This window comes from Aethalodelphis obliquidens, unplaced genomic scaffold, assembly GCF_003676395.1.
Source record: "Aethalodelphis obliquidens isolate GAN/ISIS:26980383/991018 unplaced genomic scaffold, ASM367639v1 scaffold10, whole genome shotgun sequence".
Lineage (NCBI taxonomy): Eukaryota > Metazoa > Chordata > Mammalia > Artiodactyla > Delphinidae > Aethalodelphis > Aethalodelphis obliquidens.
The window spans coordinates 26023655-26033087 of NW_020837954.1; the positions used below are offsets into that span (position 1 = coordinate 26023655).

Below are 9433 nucleotides of genomic sequence, written 5' to 3' on the forward strand. Positions count from 1 at the left end.
TTAGCTGGAGTTTTTCAGTGGCAAGCATCAGAAACCTAACAGAAACAGGCTTAAGGAACTAAAGGAAAAATTTTTAAGGAGTTCAAAGAAAAATGGTTTTCAGTCATGGCTGAATCTAAGTCTTCAAATGACATCCTTAGGAATTGGTCTCTTGCCATCTCTAAGCTCTGCTTTCCTCTGCAGTGGCTTTACCTTCATGCATTCCCTCTTTCCCTAGGATGGCCACCAGAAGCACAAGGCTCTGTTTCATCAGATTAGTGGCCACAGCAAGACAACTCCTCTTCCCAGCAAATCCCAGAAATGACTCCTGTTGGCACGAACCTATCTCTGAATCTATCAGTGACTCCGATTGGCTGGACTTGGCCATATGAATGTTTCTGAAGAAGGCTGTGGGTGTTACCAACCCCATGCAAATAAGCTGAGAGGAAGGCGTGATTCCCCAGAGGAGAACTGAAGTGTCGATAAAAGAGCAAGGTGGATAGGTGTAAAAGTGAGAGATGATGTTCTATTATTGTGCAGATCTTGCCGCCCAGTCTTCTCATTTTATTTATTTGGAAACCAGGCTAAGTCACACTAGTAAATAACAGACCCAAGATTTTCCAATTTCTACCTCTTTGCCTTGTCCTCTTTACTGTGTTACCTCCCGTTCTTGGAAACTAGAAATGAATCAAACCGGAAGCCTCTGTAACACTTGCTTATCACTGAAATGTCTTCTTAAACCCTGTATTTCAGATATTAAACTTAAAGGAGCTGTAATTGTACATCGATCGTCTTTGACTCTCCTACATCGACTGCTCAGATTAAGTAAGAAAACCACATTCCTTTTGTTATAGTAATCCTCGCTCCTCCTTTCTTCTTTGGGGAAACAAGTTGAAGCTTGATAAAGTGTAGGGGCTGGTCTACTTGGAAAAAGTTTGAGCCCTAACCGGGTGATTCCATGAGTGAGGTGGATGCCCGATGGATGGAGGGGCTCACACCAGCCTCTGATCTTTTTGATCACATTTTATCCCAAGAACTTGATTAATAGTCTAGACTGTGTCCTCCCTTTGGGCGGGCTTGTTGCCCTCCCAATTTTCCCAGCCGCAGTGCTATCCCTGTGGACAGGTACAGGCATGAATCAGAAATCTGGAGGCTCGCCCAAAAAGTATGTCTGCTGTTTGTAAAGGGGCAATGTAGTAATTACCTGTGAGTAACGCAGTGGCAGATCTTCCATGAGAAATTAAAGCTGAAAAAGAGGGCTTTCCTTTGCTTGAAGGAAGGGTACTGGGTGAGCGAATCCTTCCCTTGGGAACTGTCTCTTCTCTTTCTCCCAAACTCTACCCCTTTCTCCCCAGACATCCTTTCTTAACCACCCTACTCTGGCACTCAGCAAGCCATGGGAATGAGAAAGAATTGGCTGGAAGTAAACAGTCTGCTTGCTCATAGCAACTGAAAGTTTTCTTCCGATGGTTCTGGTTCCAGGGGAGGTTGCTGAAGATTAAATCCTGAAGTCTGTCCCATTCAGAGAGCAACAGCCTGGCTTCTGGTGGCTACAGCATCAGGTAGGAAAAGAATGGTTTTTCTTACCTTTCGTTTTTTGTAAAATATGATTTGAAGGCAAATTTAATGTTAAATGTCAGTATATTGGGCACAGAATCAACAAAGGATTTAAATAATATGATTTCTGTCCATCAACCATCCCAGACTAATGAGAGGATTGGTTCTACTGTCGGAGAACCTGTCCCATGATTTGTTTTTTGGGGAGGGGCTTTCTTGGGTGGTCCAATGTAATAGCTGTTGCAGTCAGTACCAGGAAGAAATTCATGTCTTGATGAATTAGACAGTGTCTGCGTTCTCTGAATTTTCACTTGTAGTGTGCATGTTTACATATATATGTGTCCCATACTCCAGACACACAATCACCTTTGTTAAGAACACTCACAAAAACACAGATGATGAACTGACCAGAAGACAGGCCCCCTTTGATATATTGTTTTATTCTGAGTTTTTCAAGAGCCCATCAACTGACTTCTTGTAAGATACCACCATGCATTTTTTTAAAAAAGAAGTTATTAGGAGACGTAAGTGTTAAATAAGTGTGAATTACATTCGTATCAGTTACATGCTCACTCTGTGGGTTGCAAAAATGACTTTTATGTATTTTGGGGTCATGCACTTCTGTATGAGGGATATAACTTAGTAAAACTAGGTAAGCCACCATAGAGGGAGTATGATGGGCCGTTACAGAGTTTGTCATAACCGGATCCCTAGTGTTGTACAGGTGAAATATGATGCGCACATGATAGAAGGAAGTAATAAAGGGAGTATGGAAAAGAACAAAATGGAGTTCTATGAGCATTTTTAGGTCTGCCTTTTAAAAGGAAACGAAGTTGGAGAGTCAGCAACCAGAGAATCAATTCTCAGAGAAAATATTTGTGAATTGTGTTATTACATCATTTTTTAAAATGACCATATATTGAGGTTTCCTATTGTTTGCCATTGTGTGTGTGTGTATGTGTGTGTGTGTGTGTGTGTTTGTGAGAGAGAGGAGACACTCTCCTGATACACTGGGTTACTGATCACTGCTGGGCTATTTTTAAATGAACTTCAGTAAACACTGATTCTGCAAACATTAATCAGCTCCTCTGTGTTCTGGGCACTGTCCTAGGCCCTGGACTATATATATATCGTGTTGAATTTCCTATTCAGTAACCTTTACTTACCTCTTATTTGTGTTACCAACGAAAAGACAACCCCAGATATTTAGTGCAATTACCGTAACGGGGCTCCTAAGGTGGCCTGGTTATCGGAACTACTTGTGTACCGACCTGCTAGAAAAGTATATCTTGTGTTCCAGTCGGAAATGTTGAAAATAAACAGTACCTTCCTTAAAATCCAGTGCTCTGAGGCTGAGCAGTAGCAGAGCTCTGCTGTATGTTTTGGGTCCTGTTGTGAGTCTCGAGTTCCCAGGGTGAGAATGAGACGCTGGTCCTTGATGGGATGCTTGGCCCCGAGGCACGGGTGGTGCCTTCTCTGCCCTGCTTTCTTCCCCAAACCCTGTGTGAGTGAGGGTGGGGGAGGGAGGTGGGCAGAACCCCTGCCCCTATGGAGGAGTCTTCTCCAGGTGTCTCCCAGGGGACCTTCTTCTTCATTTCACATCACTTGTAAATGGCCCCTGAGCCCTCAGCAAACATGATTGAACCTCCTTGCAGACCAGCCCTGGTCCCTTTGCTGCCCTGAGAATCTGGCTCCTCAGCTGGCCTGTAGCAGACCCAGGAGCAAGGCTGATAGATGCGCACGTTGCCTCATGAGCAGCACACGCCCTTCCTCTTCACTTCTTCCCTACAGCTGCTGCTTCTCGTGGTTGCCGTCAATACTACCCTTCCCCACTCTGGAAAATGTCTGAGTTGGTCATTGATGGTCCCTCAGCTCTGCATGTCTCCCAGTTCTGGTGAGAAATGCTACCCTGGATGACGTGACAAAGCAGAAGGCAAAATCAACAACAACAACAGAATAAAAATAATAATAGCGCCTACCATTTGTGAGTACTGGCTATGTGCCAGGCACTGTGCTGAAAGCTTTGCACACATGATCTCATTTACCCTTTACAACCACCTACGAGGTGGGGGACTACTGGTAATCCCATTATACAGACAAGGAAATTGAGGCTTAGCCATTTACCTGTTGTTGGGAGATTCACATCTAAATGCCTGACTCCAAAGCATTCAGCCACAGCTGTGATGAGAGTGATGATCAAGTTTATAAATGCTTGAACGTTGGCCAAAGAAGACAGCACAGACCTGTGGGGAGGGTGCTGGGGTCGGTGCCCCCTTCTGGCCCCCTTAGCTTCTCTGCTCTTTGGGGATGCCTGTGAAAAGATCTGCCAGAGACCACCAGGGAGACCAAAGGGCTCGTTCTGCCGCCTGTGGCTTCCCCCTGCAAGTGGCCTGTCATACCTCCCTTTGAGGTCTGGCAGCCGACATTTATCTTGGTCTTTGTTTACAAACAAGGGCCATGCATCCTGTTCTTTCTTTGCTATTTGGGGCTGACTTTAATTCTAAAGGAGCATATGTTTTACTTCCACTGTGCTGGTAATTCTGGAGACAGACTCCAGTCTTAAGAGGAGTCTGGGAGTATCCATAACCTGTTCTTTCCCTTTCCTTGACTTTCAGCTAATTTATTCCCCAGACCCTACCTAGAAGATGGAGTTCTCCTTTAGGGGTGGTTTCTGTTTCATCAAGTGCCACTCTTGGTACTGTTGGAAACTCCTCTGAGGAAGAGTTTGTGGTCTCCAGGCTGTTTACCCTTGGGCTCCACAGTTCACAAATCATGCCCTAGGCTTATTTCTGGTGGATACTCTCACATCTTGAACCCCTTTATGTTTTCAACCTATAGGCAAACTGTTCTGCGATATGGATCTTGTCTCCCAAGACTAGGGATGTCAGGAAAGGGCTCAGATCAGCCCCTGCACCAAGACCATTGGATGGCCCTTTGGTTAACTTGAGTAGTGTGTCAAGACCCTATCCCCTTTGACTTCTTACAAACTATTTTTATTGTGTGACTTGGCAATGAACTAGTGAAATATCACTTTTTGGAAATTTGGCCTTAACTTGCTTGTTTCCAGTTTCAAAGGGTTTTCCTTATTTTTCATTTTATTTGAAGAGAATGAAAGAGTTGGAGATATAAGTTAACAAAAAAGAAGGGGACTAATATTAATTGAGCACCTAATATGTGCTGAGTACTCTACTAGCCTTTGTACATATGATGCAACATTTAACCCCGACAGAACTTTGCAAGGTAGAAAGGACCATTTACAGTTGAAGAAGCTGAGGGTAAGAAAGAGCTAAGGTACTAAGTGTGGTGGGAGCAGAATGCAAAGCCCAGGTTGCTTCCCTCATTCCACACTTCCTCCACCTGGATTATAAACCCCTTCCCAGTGGGCAGGATGGACGCAGACAGTTCATCTCATTTAATCTTTACAGTCCTGGGATTTAGGTATGTGACACTTATTTGGTGACCAAGGAAACCAAGACTCAGAGAGTGTTGTTTGGGTTACTGGAAAGCAGCTCCTATCAATGCTTAGTAGTTTCCTAGTCAGATGACTTCCGAGGAAATGGTCTTCTCATGAAAAAAATTTAACCCCCAAGATCCTAATCAACAATAATCTATTTGTATCTATTCTGATTTTCCAAACCTTGATCTTAGCAGTGTGTGTTTACTTACATATGCCCTACTTTGTGTTTCTCACATAGTTGTATTTCATAGACACAGGTCAGTGTCAGTGAAATGACATGCTTGTCACTTATGCTGATATAGTTTTCTGTCCTGTTACTCAGACCAATTCCTTGTTATTGAGCATTTGAGATGGTCCAAAGAATACAACTTCACTTTTTCTATTTGTTGATGTTGTTGTTTTTGGAGGGTATGTTCTCCAAAGAAGATATCAGTGAATCAAAAAGTGTGACGAATATTTATAACACATAGCTGGATTTGTTATAACAGATTGCTTTCTCACATGTCACCAGCAACAAACACAGGGACTTGTTTCCTTACAATCCCAGGCTGCCTGCTTTTTATTGAGCTGAATTCATTTATTGTTCTCCTCTGCAAAGATTTGGGGAGTTCTGATCTTTGAGGGTCTATCTTCCCATCACGGAGGCTTCTAACGGAGGACCCTGCTGAGCCAGTTGACTGCTGCAGTTGCCTTCAGTCAGTCATGAAGACCTGAGATGCCATGTTCCATGGCCTGATGAAGTGGGAGAGGGGGATAAACAGGTAAGGGATAAGCTGGAAAGTAAAGAGAAATGGGTAAAACCCATGATAAATGAGTAGGTCAGAGGAGAAATAGAGGATATGTGAAAATTAGCCTCTTTGAGATTCTTGAAATGAAGACTAGGATGTGAAATAGATTTATTCATTCCCTGGTTTATGTTGTAGCCACCTGAAGGATGGCCCCCTAATGATTCCTGTCTCCTGATATTAGCACCCTGGTGGTCCCTTCCCACATTACATCAGGTTTGGTCAGTGTGCCCAGTAGCATACAGGAGAAGTAATGATATGTCACTTCTGATATTAAGTTATAAAAGACGTTGTGGCTTCCATTTTATTTTTTATTTTTTTTAGCTGCATTGGGTCTTCATTGCTGCGCGTGGGCTTTCTCTAGTTGTGGTGAACAGGGGCTACTCTTCGTTGTGGTGCATGGGCTTCTCATTGCGGTGGCTTCTCTTGTTGCAGAGCACAGGCTCTAGGCATGCAGGCTTCAGTAGTTGCAGCACGTGGGCTCAGTAGTTGTGGCTTGCGAGCCCTAGAACGCAGGCTCAGTAGTTGTGGCACATGGGCTTCATTCCTCCATGGCATGTGGGATCTTCCCAGACCAGGGCTTGAACCCATGTCCCCTGAATTGGCAGGCGGATTCTTAACCGCTGTGCCACCAGGGAAGCCCTGTGGCTTCCATTTTGGCCACTTTCTCCCTCTCCCAGTTCGCTTACTCTGGGGGAAGCCAGCTGCCATGTTATGAGTAGCACTTTGGAGAGGTCCACGTGATGAAAAACATGGTGGTAACAGCATCCCAACCACAGTAGAATCCAAGTCACACCTCTGCCAGAAAACCTGTCCCATCTGTTCACCTCTATTCCCTGTTAGACCATGGATAGATACTAATTGTATGTTGCTGTTGAACAAACCACCTCACAATAGTTTATTAATAACAATGGTTTATTATTTCTCACAGTTCTTTGTCTGAGTTGTTCTTACTCTGGGTTTTCCTGGACCTATTCATGTGATTGCAGTAAGCTGCAGATTTAAGATGGTGACACTCTCACGTCTGGGGCCTCAGATAGCACTGGATGGAGCAGCTGGAATGGCCTTTCATTGTGGGCTTTATCACAGTGTGGTGTCCTCAGAGTACCAGGAGGACAAAAATAGAAACCGTAAGGCCTCTCAGGGTCTGGGTTTGGATGTTGCACAATACCACTTCCGCCTCGTTTAACTGGACAAAGAAAGTAAAAAGGCCAGATTCAAAGTGTACGAGGAATAAGCTCTACCTCTTAATTAAAAGATTTGTAAATAATATGTGGTCATTTTTAATTCATCAACTTCACCCTCTGGCCACAATTATTTCAATTCATCGCATAGGAGAAATATACACTGCTCTCCCAAGACCCTTGAGGTCTCATCCAGTGACCACATTGGGCTTAAAGTCCATGATCTTGTGATCTGAATCTGGTACAGATATAGATAGGATTTCTCATGTATAGTTCTCGTCAGTTAGAGATTAAGGTTTGCCTTAACAAGTTCTGTTTATTTCCTCTAAATTCTGCTTGTAAGCTAAACCATACACCCAACATAAAATGTTGAAACAGGGACGTGGTAACCCCAATAGACATTCCCATTCAAAAATAGAATAATAGAAGGCAAAAGCAGTAATTGGTTCAAAGCAATTCTGAAATCTATCTTTCAGATACAAATCTATCTATTTTTATCTGAAATCTCTTTCAGATAGAAATCTGTTTCTATCTGAAATCTATCTTTCTGATAGAAATCTATCTATTTCTATCTGAAATCTATCTTTCAGATAGATATCTATCTATCTATTTCTATCTGAATCTGAAATCTATCAGATCTATCTATCTATATTATTGGGTTTTCCTACTCAAGCAGGCAAGGTTCCTTGATTAGGGCCTAAGTCTGCTCTAGATTCAACCGTCTGGATTCTTGGCTCCATCCTCTGAGATGTCTTTTCTCTTTTAATATAAATGGCCTATGTTTGCAGCAAAGTAACTTTCTCAACCTGCATACTGACTGTAGAAATCTGGGGCTCTAGAGGTCTCCTATCATTTTAGATGCTTACTCCAATATGATAGAATTCCTTTAAAAATTTATGGATTTTCTGTTCATCTCATTATTGTTCATTTCATAAGACAAAATCTTTTATTTTATTTTATTTTTTAACACCTTAATTGGAGTATAATTGCTTTAAAATGGTGTGTTAGTTTCTACTTTATAACAAAGTGAATCAGCTATACAAATACATATATCCCCGTATCTCCTCCCTCTTGTGTCTCCCTCCCACCCTCCCTATCCCACCCCTCTAGGTGGTCACAAAGCACTGAGCTGATCTCCCTGTGCTATGCAGCTGCTTCCCACTAGCTATTTTACATTTGGTAGTGTATATATGTCCATGCTACTCTCTCACTTAGTCCCAGCTTACCCTTCTCCCTCCCCGGGTCCTCAAGTCCATTCTCTATGTGGTGTCTTTATTCCTGTCTGGCCCCTAGGTTCTTCAGAACCTTTTTTTTTTTTTTTTTTTAGATACCATATATATGTGTTAGCATATGATATTTGTTTTTCTCTTTCTGATTTACTTCACTCTGTATGACAGACTCTAGGTCTATCCACCTCACTACAAAATAACTCAATTTTGTTTCTTTTTATGGCTGAGTAATATTCCATTGTATATATATGCCACATTTTCCTTATCCATTCATCTGTCGATGGACAGTTAGGTTGCTTCCATGTCCTGGCTGTTGTAAATAGAGCTGCAGTGAACATTGTGGTACATGACTCTTTTTGAATTATGGTTTTCTCAGGGTATATGCCCAGCAGTGGGATTGCTGGGTCATACGGTAGTTTTATTTTTAGTTTCTTAAGGAACCTCCATACTGTTCTCCATAGTGGCTGTATCTATTTACATTCCCACCAACAGTGCAAGAGGGTTCCCTTTTCTCCACACCCTCTCGAGCATTTATTGTTTGTAGATTTTTTGAATGATGGCCATTCTGACTGGTGCGAGGTGATACCTCATTGTAGTTTTGATTTGCATTTCTCTAATGATTACTGATGTTTAGCATCCTTTCATGTGTTTCTTGGCCATCTGTATTATAGTCTTTGGAGAAATGTCTATTTAGGTCTTCTGCCCATTTTTGGATTGGGTTGTTGTTTTGATATTGAGCTGCATGAGCTGCTTGTAAATTCTCATTTACAAAAATTTTCTCCCATTCTGAGGGTTGTCTTTTCGTCTTGTTTATGGTTTCCTTTGCTGTGCAAAAGCTTTTAAGTTTCATTAGGTCCCATTTGTTTATTTTTGTTTTTATTTCCATTTCTCTAGGAGGTGGGTCAGAAAGGATCCTGCTGTGATTTATGTCATAGAATGTTCTGCCTAGGTTTTCCCCTAAGAGTTTTATAGTATCTGGCCTTACATTTAGGTATTTAATCCATTTTGAGTTTATTTTTGTGTATGGTGTTAGGGAGTGTTGTAATTTCATTCTTTTACATGTAGCTGTCCAGTTTTCCCAGCACCACTTATTGAAGAGGCTGTCTTCTCTCCATTGTATATTCTTGCCTCCTTTATCAAAAATAAGTTGACCATATGTGTGTGGGTTTATCTCTGGGCTTTCTATCCTGTTCTATTGATCTATATTTCTGTTCTTGTGCCAGTACCGTACTGTCTTTACTA

The 9433-nt window shown here is 42.2% G+C and overlaps 1 protein-coding gene across 6 annotated transcripts in view; it reads left to right on the forward strand.

Moving 5' to 3' along the window:
* Window positions 1–608: 608 nt before the first annotated feature.
* Window positions 609–9433, forward strand: part of FRMD6 (FERM domain containing 6) — a 256887-nt gene continuing 248062 nt past the window's right edge. For 2 of the 6 annotated variants that reach the window (XM_027111225.1, XM_027111230.1), the window contains exons 1-2: window positions 1152–1267; window positions 1462–1541. The gene's annotated coding sequence lies outside the window, so the exon portion shown is untranslated. The other 4 variants (XM_027111226.1, XM_027111227.1, XM_027111232.1 and 1 more) reach the window with 4 other exon arrangements.